The sequence below is a fragment of the Chrysochloris asiatica genome, unplaced genomic scaffold (genome assembly GCF_000296735.1).
Source record: "Chrysochloris asiatica unplaced genomic scaffold, ChrAsi1.0 scaffold00312, whole genome shotgun sequence".
NCBI classification, from domain to species: domain Eukaryota; kingdom Metazoa; phylum Chordata; class Mammalia; order Afrosoricida; family Chrysochloridae; genus Chrysochloris; species Chrysochloris asiatica.
In genome coordinates, this window is record NW_006408830.1 from 1,822,152 (window position 1) to 1,835,567 (window position 13,416).

The following is a 13,416-nucleotide window of genomic DNA, read 5'->3' on the forward strand; positions in this document are numbered from 1 at the left end:
GATTGTAACCATGGCAATGAAACGATATATGATAGGATGAATGTAAACTATCACATAATTCACAATAAACATTCGAAAATATAAATTAAAACAAAAAACCACAAGTGCAAGCCAGAATTTTGAATGCCAAAGCATTCTCTAGGCAGAAAGCATCAAGAGAAGATGGATGGAAGGAATACACAGTCACTATACCAACAAGAATTGGTAAATGTCCAACCATTTCAAGAACCAATCATATTGAAGGAAGAAGTGCAAGCTGCACTGAAGGCATTGGTGAAAAACAAGGATCCAAGAATTGAAGGAATACAAACCAAAATCTTTCAACAAACTGATGCAGCGCTGGAGGCACTCACTTGTCTATGCCTAGGCATTTGGAATCGATTGGAAGAGATCAATATTTGTGTCCATTCCAAAGAAGGGTGACTCAATGAAATGTGGAAATCATCAAACACTCATTAGTCATCTGCAAGTAAAATTTTGCTGAATATAATTTAAAAATGGGAGTAACAATACATTGACAAGGAATTGATAAAAATTCAAGTTGGATTCAGAAGAGGATGTGAAACTAGGGATATCATTGCTGGTGTCAGATGGATCTTGGCTGAAAGCAGAGAATACCAGAGAGATGTTTATTTGTATTTTTTGACTAAGCAAAGGCATTTGACTGTGTGGATCATGACAAACTATGAGTAACATTGCAGAGAATGGGTATTCCAGAAGACTTCATTGTGCTCCTGAGGAACCTGTACACAGACTAAGAAGCAGTGGTTCAAGTAGAACAAGGGCATACTGCCTGCTTTAAAATCAGGACAGGAGTGAGTCACGGTTGTATCCTTTCCCCATACTTCTTCAACCTGTATGCTGAGCAAATAATCTGAAGCTAGCTAGAGTCTATGAAGAGCAACGTAGCATCAGGATGGGAGGAAGACTCATTAACCTATGATATGCAGATGACCGGAACTTGCTTGCTGAAAGTAAAGAGGACTTGAAATATTGATGAAGATCAAAGACTGCAGCCTTCAGTATGAATTGCACCTCAATGCAAGAAAACAAAATCCTTACAACTAGACCAGTAAATAACATCATGATAAATGGAGAACGGATTGAAGTTGTCAAAGACTTCATTTTGTTTGGATCCACAATCAACGTTCATGGAAACAGTAGTTATAAAAAAAAAATCAAATGACATACTGCATTAGGCAAATCTGCTGCAAAAGACCTCTTTAAAGTGTAAAAGAACAAATATGTCAGTTTGAGGACGAAAGTGCACCTGACCCAATCCATGGTATTATCAGTCACCTCATTTGTGTGTGAAAGTTCAACAGTGAAGAAAGAAGACCACAGAAGAATTGATGCATTTGAACTATGACCTTGAAGAAGCGTATTTAAAGTACCACGGAATTCCAAAGGAACAAACATCTGTCTTGGAAGAAGTACAGCCAAAATGCCCCTTACAAGTAAGGGTGGTGAGACTTTGTCTCTCATTCTTTGGACATGTTCTGAGGAAGAACCAATCCCTGGAGAAGGACATCATGCTTGGTGAAGTGGAGGGTCAGAGAAGAAGAAGACCCCCAATGAGCTGGATTGAAGCAGTAGCAACAACAGTGGTGTCAAACATGACAACAATTGTGATGCTGGTGCAAGACCTAGCAGTATTTCAGTCTACTGGGCCGACGGTCACTGTGAATTTGAACCAACTCAGAGGCACCTAACAACAATATCTTTCCTCTCAATTGTAATCTTTTGTCCCAGGAGTCTAAGGACCTTGCCTCCAGTCTTCAGTTTCATCCAACATCCACTATCTTCTCGTTGATTCCAACTCAAAGTAACCTATAGGGCCCAGTAGAGCTGCCCCATGGGGTTTCCAAAGCTGCAAGTCTTTCTGGAAGCAGACTGGTGAGTTCAGATCACCAAGCTTTCTGTTAGTAGCCCACCACTTAACCCACTGTATGGCTCCTTCCAGACAAGTTAGAACAAATGAAGACAGCCCTTGGGAAGTAAGATCTGTGTGTTCTTGCCTCCTCAAGGATAAGGACCAGGGTTCCACAGCCAGAACTGCACTGCCTCACCCTGGAGGAAAGTGGGATACAGTCAAGTAAGCAGACCAGGAAGCTTGCCCGCCATATTTAAGTTGCCTTTTCCACTGATTATAACTGTTGTTGACAGTATACACAGGAAAGCATACACCAACTCAACAGTTTCTCCTAGTATAATTCAGTGATCACCAATTACATTCTTCCATCTCCACAAGTACTCTCAACCTCCCTTTCTGAGTTGTTCCACCCCTATCAACATAAAACCTAAGGTTCCTGTCTAGTCTTCCCCGCTGCTGTTGTCAGTTTGACCCCATATAGTTAGGACTTCTGGTGCGGTGCTGTGCTGTAGGATCAGCACTGGGCTGTGAACCACAAGGTCGGCAGTTCAAATCCACCAGCTGCTCCTTGGAACCAACTCAGTGTCACTTAAAAACAGCAACAGATAGCTCTTGAAGGAGCACAAGGCTCAGGGTAGATGTTGTTTACTAGTTAAGCTAAACTATTGTTTGGCTTGAAGAAGACTTGAGGGGTTCTTTTTGGTTTAAGGGTAATAGTTTCAGGGGGCTCACCTAGCCCCAGAGTTGCCTTTTTCTTGAGTCAACCTCTCAATTGTTTTAACTGTTTCCAAAGTTCTGACAGAGTTGTTTCTGACAGCATTGTTTATTTTTCCCATGTGTGTGGAAGGATGTGCCGCAGAGCTGCCTATAACCCACCATTTCTGCTGACTGACATTCGGGGTCTGAATGGGTGATTCCTGTGTTTTGATGAACAAAAACTCTCTTCCTCCTCAATTATGCACAAATATTTACGGAGCACCTGGCGCCGGGAAGAAAACACAGTCCGGTTTTCATGGAGCTGACATGCCCCTGAAGGAACCAGACAAAATACACAAAAGTTTGTTGTGAAGTGTCATGGAGTCAGTTTCGACTCATAGCAACCCTGTATAGGGTTTCCAAGTGTGAAAAACATTGTAGATTCCCGGATACTGCCTCTTGGCACTAGTGGGTCAGTACAAACCCCTGACTAGGACCTTACCCCATGGGTCTCCAAAGGGAGAACTGGGGCAGACGCCTTATCCCATATGAGGTCACTGATGAGTTACCAGGAGTGCTTACTGACAAACGCTCAAGAAATCCAGTCTGTACTCTTTTTAGCAAGAATAAGGCTTTTTATTCAATTTCACAAAATTGGGCGCCAAACCCAGAAGACACGGGCAGACGCGTAGCACAGCCAGTTTGCAAAGAATTTCTCTCCTAGTCGTTGAAGATCCCACTCCGATTCCTCATTGACTGAGTACTATGGGGTTAACAATCTTGCCCTGGACATCACCTATTGCCTGGATGGTTGTAGTGTTATTTAAAGTTCCCAGTGGCTGAACAAGTTCCTACCCCTTCCCCTATGACCTTCTATGGTTACACTAGCCTGCAAACCCCCTGGGCCCCCTCATTCCTGAAGATGGACCATCCTAAGAGTTATTTCTCACAAAAGGAACAGCTGGTGAGATTGTGGCTCAAACTGACCTTGTGGTTCACAGTAGCCTTGCATCCAGTACTTTATCTCACCTTGCCACACCAGCAACTCCTCACAGGAAAGTTTAACGCTAAGAATCTCTCAGGTAGTTAAGAAGGTGCTTAGAAGGCAGTGCTTGGTGGTAGAAGGGGGTAGGGCAGCAAAGAGTCACAGAAGGCTTACTCTGAGGAAGTGGCATTTAAGCTTGTTACCGGGAGTGCTAATCCCACCTCCACCCTTCAAGAGCGATCTTGCCTTTGCTTATTAAGAACCATCAGGAGAGGCAGCATTTCCACTAGGGCAAAGGTTTATTACAGGAAAGAGGCTTGCAAGCGGAGAAGGGGGGGGCAGAATGCAACACTTAACCCTCCTCTCCTGGAACAAAGGATTTGCTGGTGTTTTTTTCCTTCAAGTTTTGAGTGTGGAAAAGGCATCATGTTTATTCTTAGGGATGAGCGAGGATTTTCCTTGAAGAGGCCAACATTCCCTCAAGATGGATTTCACCACAAGGGCCTCAGGTATCAGCAGCCAAAACTTACTCTGGGGAACAGAACTATACCCGTGCTTTATACCAATGCAATTTTTGGGCTTTGATTTGTTGTGGTTAGGTGCGGTCAAGTTGGTTCGGCCTCATAGCGACCTTATGCACTGGTCCTGCGCCATCCTTAAAATGTTGTTACGGTTGGGCCCATTGCTGCTGCCATGTTGTATTATAATTATCTATATAATTATAATTATCTAAGATGTAACCACTGGGGGAAACTGAGTGAAGGGTACACAGGATCTTTCTATGTTATCTTTACAACTTCCTGTGAATCTATGATTATTTCAAAATAAAGACTTAAAAAGAAAAACAAAACAAACTTATTCTGGGATGTTGCATTTGCTTGGTTATTCAGAACTTAATTCCAATGTCTCCTGGGGGCTAAATCAGTGATCTGTAAAACAGCTTACAAGGATATCAAATACATGTTAGGGGTGGTCTGTTTACAGTAAAGAGACTGTAAAATGGGCGAGGTTTTGGGATTAAGGCTCTCACATTCCAAGAGGCCCCCTTGGCTCCCTGTGTCCCGGGAGAGTTGGAGAGGTAAAGTAGCAGATGCTGGGGATTGGGTCATGTGAGAGCCTCCAGCTGGGCCCATCAGAGTTACTCAGTCAGAGGGCTATGGGGCTACGGAGTCCAGGTGTGGCACTGTTGGATAAGTCCTGGACCCAACGGCTAGGTTAGCAGTTCAAACCCACCAGCTGCTCCTTGGAAACCCTATATGAAGATCACTATTCTGGTAGCGTGGAGCCCTGGTGTGGCACTGTGGGTTAATGCGCCAGACTGCAAAGCCGTTTTAACTGCAAGGTCAGCGGTTCAAGCTCACCAGTTGCTCTCTGGAAACCCTATGCAGGGTCACTATGGGTCGGAACCGACTCGACGGCACTTAACAACAACAACATTCTGGTAGCATAGGGGTTACAAATCCAGCTGCTAACCTCAAGGTCAGCAGTTTGAAACTACCAGCAGTTCCGCAGGAGAAAGATGAGGTGTTCTGCTCCTGTAAAGATTTACAGCCTCGGAAACCCTGTGCAGGGTCACTATGAGTCGGAGTCGACTCCCACGGTACTTAACAACAGCAACAACATCATTCCTGGTATAAGGAAGTCTGGTATCATAGTGGTTACGAATCGGGCTGCCAACCGCAAGGTCAGCAGTTTGAAACTACCAGCTGTTCCATAACCAGCTGTTCCGTGGGAGAAAGATGAGGCTTTCTGCTCCCGTAAAGATTTACAGCCTCGGAAACCCTGTACAGGGTCACTAGGAGTTGGAACCCACTCGACAGCACTTAACAATTCCTGGTGTGGCGCTGTGGGTTAATGCGCTAGACTGCAAAGTTGGTGGTTCAAGCTCACCAGTTGCTCCTTGGAAACCCTGGACAGCATTAACATGGACTGTGGTGAGGCACTATAGGATCAGCACTGGACTATGAACCACAGGTTAGCAGTTCAAACCTACCAACCATTCTTTGGAAACCCTATACAGGGTCGCTATGAGTCAGAACCAACTCCCTGGCACTTAACAACAACAACAACATTAGATAGAATCAACAAGGAGCTCTGATAGCATAGTGGTTATGAGTCGGGCTGCCAACCTTGAGGTTAGCAATTTGAAACTACCAGCTGTTGCGCCGGTGAAAGAGGAGGCTCTCTGCTCATGTAAAGATTTACAGCCTTGGAAACCCTACACAGGGTTGCTATGAGTTGGAACCGACTCCACAGCACACAACCACCACCACCTTTAGAATCAACTAGATGGCACTTAACAACAATGAATCTATAGTTCTTAGAAATCATCCACCTCCGAAAAGCCACTCAGAGAACATTTACTGAGTGCCTACGGCATGTGCCCCAGACACGCCAGGTGCTGGAGACGCAGTAGAGAACCAAAGAAACCAAGACAAAGTCTTTGGTTCCCTGGTAACTCTTTCCAAGAGGCCCCTAAGAGCCCAAGCTGAGACTTGAAGTTGGAGGAACAAGAGACAAACAGAAGAGTTCCTGCAGTCAGAAGGCAGAGGGTTCTTGGGGAGGAAAGGAGGAAGTTAGAGGAGTGGCCAGAGAAGAGATGGGAGTGGTCAGCAAGGGCCACGTCACTTCTCATAGCTCCCTCTTCTCTTTGTAATGGCGGCCTAGAATCTTAGCCTGGAGTTTTTATAATCATGAGGAGGTTGTAGACAGGCTTCCAGAGGACAGTGAACCCCATGAAATAGTAACCAGAAGATTCGGAGAGCACGTGCTGGACAGCCTCGGGTTGCCTCCTGGATGTGCTTTATCCCTTATTGGCACTGCCCTGTATCCCTGTAAGAAAGACAGCTGACCTCCTCTGAAGGAGAAGATCACCTAGCCCAAAGCCAATTCCTACCAGGTGGAGGTCAGCTATGCCTCCACCCTCCACCCTGCCTTATCAGTTCTAACACCAATCCTCCCTCCCACAAGCTTCTCTGCTTCTCTGCTGGGTTCAGGTATCCATTGTTGTTGTCGTGTGCTGTGGAGTCGATTCTGACCCATAGCGACTCTGTACAGAGTTTCCGAGGCTGTAAATCTTTACAGGAGCAGAAAGCCTCATCTTTCTCCCACAGGACAGCTGGTAGTTTTGAACTGCTGACCTTGCGGTTTGCAGCCCGATTCATAACCATTACACTACCAGAGCTTCTTAGCAGTGGTCATACAGAACTCATAGATTATATTCACAACTATGGAATTTACTAGTGACGCTAACAGGGTACAATTCAGAATCCAAATATAGTTCTTCCGGTCTGAGGTGCCTTTTCTCAACCGTGTTTGGAGGTATGCTTCTCTAATGGGTCACGGCCTCCCAGCTGGGCTCTAACTCCATAGGTCAGCAAAGCTAGTTTTCTCAGTTAACTGCCTGGAAGCCCCCCACTCTGAAAGTGCATCTACTTCCCCATCTTTACTTGCCTGTAGACTAGGAAGCCCACCACTCTGCCCTCACTTGTGTTCTTGGCTGTGTTTTTGCCATTTGTCTACACAGGGATCTCAGGGTCCGGAGAAACTCTACACATCAAGAAGGAAGGTTCTTCCTTCTTGATGGTCCAGAGAGTGTCCATTCTGGCCTCTGAGATGGCTCACTTTATACCCAGTGGATGGCAAAACTGGCCAATCAACACACCGTATTTGCATGCTTCCACCCAGCCATCTGGTGGGAGTTACAGACGATGGTTAGAAGAGTCATACCAAGTGTTCCACTGCACCCCAGCCCCTGTAGACTGCTCTTTCCCTATGCACTGGGCCAACCTGGCTGACTTTTCTTCTTGCTTCCTGGCTGGGTTCAGCCCTAGGAAATCTGAGGCCCTGTGTTGGGAGTTCCAGAAGGAAAAAGTCTGCGTACATTGGTGCCAAGATATCGAAAAAGCGGCCAGAAGATGGTCCAAGAAGCATTAGTTTATTACAGGAAAGAAGCGAGATGGTTTGCCAACAGGGGAACTTACTGACCAAGGACATGGACAGTTGTTTCCAGTGGCAGCCAGCCAGACACTGAAGTGATTCCACAAGAGGATCATGGGCTTGGGTTTTTTAATGTCATGGAATATGCAAGCTTCACAAGCATCAGGGCAGTTAAGGGTGGTATTTGGAACAAGGAAAATCACAAGGTGCAGGGCTGCTTGCCCCTTCCTAGCATAGCAGGAGGAGGGAGCTATGGGCTCCTTCCTAGATAGTGGGAAAGGGGGGTGGGGAGGATAGGATAGGAGATAGGATTTGAGTTGACATCAGTGTGGCCATTTTGGTGTTTGTGTCTCTACAGCCTGAGGAGAGTGGATTCTATAAATTCCCTGGCCCCTGACCAATTGGGCTGCGGGGAACAGTGGTTGTATCTCTCTTTTCAGAAGCCTGCTAATATAGTTCCCTCAAGTTCCACAACTGCTTGCCCCCCGACAACTTCAGGCCTGAGGTGGCAAAATATCCCTAACCCCAGAGCACAGCGATGTGACTGACGGATTAGATTCTATCCCTCAATAAGATGCATTAAAACCAAGTCCTAACTTCTAGTACCTATGAAAATGAACTTGACCTTGTTTGGAAATAGGTTCTTTGAAGATTTTCTCAGTTAACGTGGATTAGGATACCCTACTCCACTCCAATCTGAGTGGTCTCCTCACAGAAGACACACAGAGAAAGGATCTCCAAACCAAGGTTGCTGAGTGAAAAACAAAAAGTGTCTTGCCCCAGAGAGTTCAGAAGAAGCATGGCATTCCAGGTTTATTCATTTGAACTTCTGGTCTCGAGAACTGTGAGACGATGCATTTCTGTACTTACAGTTCCCCCAGTTTGTGGGGTTTTCCTGTGGCAGCCATAGGGACCGAATACATTCACCCCAATTCCTCAGTCATACCTTCTGTGTGGCACATTCTGAGTGGCACCTGACTCGTACAGGATGTATGCATACTTTTCTGGGCAGAGGGTCTAGTGCACTCCACAATTCAGGTTATAGGCGCCCACACCATCTGCAATGCTCGCAGGATGTCTTTACAGACCAGACATACCAGGCCCTTGACAATACTGTTCCCTCTACCTGGAATGCCTTCCCTACCCTCCATCTCAGGCTTTTAGAATCAGATGTCTCCTCCTCTCAGAAGGAGCACCTGACTCTGGGTTACGAGCTTTCCTCTGGAACTAAACCTATAAAATCACTTTGCCAACTGGACTCTTAACTGTTGATGTGTTTGACTCTTTCACTGAACTCTCACTTCCTGGAAGGGAGGAGCTGTTTCATTCATCACAGTGGCCTGGACACCCCCACACAACACTTGGCCCCCTTGGTGACACTCAGTAAACAGTTGGTGGACAATAGACCAGGAATCTCTTTCTTAATTCTGTCCCCTACATACCTAGGATAGAGCCACAAATGTAGATTGAATGAATTTCTTTTTAGCTTTCAGGTCAACCAAGAAATATTTATGAGGAGGAGAAATGGAATGTGTGGTTAAGTGTCGCCATGAACAACTGCCTCCTTTGCCATGAGACCAGAAGAACTGCTTGATGCCAGCAACCTTGACTGAACATTCTGAGCAAAGATTTATAGAAAATACTCATCGAAAGGGAGGAGATCCAAAGCAAAAGTTCCAATTCTCATGGAATCTAGACTTCTAGATCCACGGAGGCTGATGAGACTCTGAACATATTGCTCTGAGATAATTTTTAAACCTTAAACCAGAAGTACCCCCTGAAGTCTCCTTAAAATCAACCGTAGTTTAACTAGCAAAAAAGGATATGCCTTGAGTACTATGATCTTTTTTTTTTAATTTAAAATTTTTTTAAATGTTTTATTGTGAATTATATGATAGTTTACATGAGAGAACCTCAGTTCCATATTCATTCCATCGTATATCATTACACTGCCATGGTTCCAAGCCCCTCCATGCATCGTCTTCAGACCAAAGTGCATATCCTAGAAGCCCGTGCTCTACACTCCCCCCTGCCCCCTCAGTCTTCGTCCCACAGTTCCTCTCCCTCTCTGGATCCATAGTCCCCAGCCGCTTCATCCCTCCATGTCATCATCTCTGTCTCCATCTCAGGCATCCCCGGTTCTCTGGGTGGGGTCCCGTTCTCGGCTCTTATCTGTTGGTGGTCCCAGAGACCTCTGCTCCTAGACTGGAGAAATAATCGCTCTCTTCTTTGCTACAAAACATCTACCCTTGCATTTCCAACCCTCATAATCCGTCTTGATAACTATTATTCACTACAGTATTGCACGTAACCCATCTGTATTTCATTTCATCAGCTCCACCTAGACAGATTGGATAGTACTCACTGGAGATTCTGCCTTCCTCCATGCCCCCTAGCTCTAGGTTCCCTCTTGAAAGCTTGTAAGCCAGTCACTTCTTGCCTTTGTGTCCTCGTACTATGATCTATTAAGAATAGTCTTTATGGCAGCAATGAAGAAGCAGGCTGAGTTTGACCGTGTTCCATAGACTCCCATCTACCTGGAGATGACAAGGAGAAGAGGAAGAGCTGGTTGGTCCTAAATATGGTGAGAACCAATGGACAAGGACAGAGTCACGGAAATCTAGAGCTGAGATTGAAGCATCCAGCTGATATGGCTTAATGCTCAGAGCTCAATTAGAGGAAGATAAAAAAATTTATTTTTGATAAAGGAAACAAGTGTAAATTGCTATAATTTGATGAACTTGATCTATACTTATGGATGTAGTAGCTCAAAATACCAACTGAGAGGGAAAGAGTCTTCACATCAAGAATCAATCCTATCCTCTCTGTATACAGGGTTGATAGGGATGGACAACTTAGACATTGGCTACCTAAAATGGGGGGGGCTACAAAGGCACAAAGTGACTGGCTTACAAGTTTTCAAGAGGGAGTTTATTTTCAGAGTGTGCAGGGGAAGGTAGCACCCCCACTGAATAGTTTTCATCTTGTCTAGACAGGTCTGGTGAAAGGAAATGGGGATAAGATTCTTATGATTCAATAGTGAGTAATTTTTATCATGACTAATTGTGAGTGTCACAAATGTAAAGGTAGACATTTTATAATATAAAGGGGGATTAGTTAATCTAACATTCTAGGAACAGAGGACCCTAGGACCATCAAGAGAGAAGATTATGAGTGGAATGTGGGACCCTATCCAGAGAAGCAGTGACACCAGAGATGGAGGCAGAGATGAGGACATGGAGAGAGGGAGCAGCTAAGGACTCTAGATTCATGGAAAGAGAAAGGCTGTGTGCTGGTGGCCAGGAGGAAGGCTTGCAGAATGTACCGTTGGGTTGTTTAAATGATTACATATTCCTGAGTATTTTTGTGTACATCCCCCCCGCCAAAAAAAAAAAAAAACCCAGAGGGAATAGAACCAAAGACTGTTGAATGATGATGCATGGAGGGATTGTGACTATCACAATAAAACAATAAGTGTAAAACCGATATTCTTCCATGTAAACGATCACTCAATTCACAACAGGATCAAATTCACAATAGCCACTTAAAAGATAGAAACCTCAGAGGATTTATGTTAGCAACAGCAACAATAACAACAAAATCATAGTAAATTTTAAAAAAAGTATTTATAGCTCATGTATAGCAAGCACTGTACATCCCATGTATTGGAAATAGAAATACCATGTGACCCAGCAATCTCTCTACTTGGTACATGTCCTCAAGAAATAAGAGCCATGATATGAGTAGATCTCTGCACTCCCAGGTCCATTGCTGCATTGGTCACAATAGCAAACCGATGGAGACAGCCTAGGAGCCCATCAGCAGAGGGATGGTTGAGCAAACTTTGGTACGTGCACACAATGGAATATTACACAACATTGAAGAAGAAGACTCTGTAAAACACTTTGTAAGATAGAGAAACTTGGAGGATATTATGCTGAGAGAAATTTGTCACAAATGGACAGATGTTATATGAGACCACCACTGTAAAAAGTCAAGAAAAAATGTTCACGTTAAAAGAAACATTCTATGATGGTTTTTAGGAGTGGGAGAGAAGCGAGAATGATTCACTGGCTAGCTTGTAGACACATGCTAACTTGGGTGACAGGGAAGGCAGTTAAAGGAAAAAGGAAGAAAACCGATTGCTTTGAAAATTTTTTGTCTTTTTTTTTTTTTTTTCATGTGTTTGAGGGGCAACTGTATATATTAATGTTTTTATTAGGAGAAACCATTGGGAACTTTCCCTGCAAAAGAAAAAGAAAACAAAAGGAGGGGGAAAGAGAGAAAAATTGGAGCGAGAGAATACCAAGATTTGGAAATGACTTGTGGGGTTGGTGAGGGCAGTTGGTTAGTTGGTGTGGCCAGATTGTCTATGTAAAGTGGTGAGAATGGCAAATGTTGTTATCTATAGAAAGTTAACAAAACAAAACAAAAACCAACCTACTAATAATGAACTTTGAGATCAGTGTAGGAGAAGCACTGGGCTGTAAAGTGAATTTGAACTGAAAGGTCAGCAGTTCAAACCCACCAGTTGCTTCTTGGAAACCCTATACAGACATAGTCACTAGGAGTTGGAACCGACTTGAAGGCACTTAACAACAACAGTGCTGGAGACCCAGCTTCCGTTTCCAGTCTCTGCACTTCCTACTCAGCCAACACGCATTCACCAGTGGAGGCCTGCATATTGCTATGATGCTGACCAGATTTCAGCAGAGCTTTCAGACTAAGATTAGGAAGAAAGGCCTGGCTATCTACTTCTTAAAATTAGCCAGTGAAAACCCTCTGGGTCACAACAGTCTGATCCCATTCTGTATGGGGTCCACGAGTCAGGGACTTGGTACCACAGCAGCTAAAAACAACTATGCTCTTGTTAAGTGCCTTTGAGTCAATTCCGACCCATAGCGACCCTGTATAGGGTTTCCAAGGAGCAGCTGGTGAGCTTGAACCACCGACCTTGCAGTTCAATCGACTTTGCAATCTGACACATTAGCCCACAGCGCCGCACAAGGACTCCAAAAACAACTATAAGCTTTCAAAGTCCAAGTATTTGGGAATTAAAAAAACGACTTCTTTAAAAATTCCAAAAAAGGTGACCCAACAGAATGCAGAACTTATTTAATAATATCGTTAATAGCACACACAAGTAAAATTTTGCTGAAGGTAATTAAAAAAACAACAATGGTTGCAGCAACACATTCGTAGGCAGCTGCCAGAAATTCAAGGCTGATTCAGAAGAGGACGTGGGATGAGGGGTATCATTGCTGACATCAGATGAATCTTGGCTGAAAGCAGAGAAAACCAGAAAGATGTTGACTTGTATTTTATCAACTATACAAAGATATTCAACTGTATAGACCATAACTGTATAGACATAAAGATAACATTGTGAAGAATGGAAATTCCAGACCACTTAATCTTGCTCAGGCGGAACCTATACATACACCAAGAGGCAGTTGTTTGAACAGAACAAGGGAATGCCTGGTGTAAAATCAGCAAAGGTGTGAGTCAGGGTTGTGCTATTTCACCATATTTACTCAATATGTATACTCAGCAAATGATCCAAGAAACTGGATTATATGAAGAAGAATGTGGCATCAGGACTGGAGGAAGGCTAATTAACAAGCTGAGATATGCAGATGACTCAACCTTCCTTACTGAAAGCAAAGAGGACTTGAATCATTTGCTTATGAAGATCAAAGAACAAGAGTTTCAGTATAGATTACAACTTGCTGTAAAGAAAACAAAAATCCTCACAACTGGACCAATAAACAACATCGTAAGTGGAGAAAAGATTGAAGTTGTCAAAGATGTCATTGTACTTGAATCCACAATCAATGCTCATGGGAGCAGCAGTCAAGAAGTCAAACGATGGATTGCATTCACAAATCTGCTGCACAAAACCTCTGTAAAGTGTTGAAGAGCA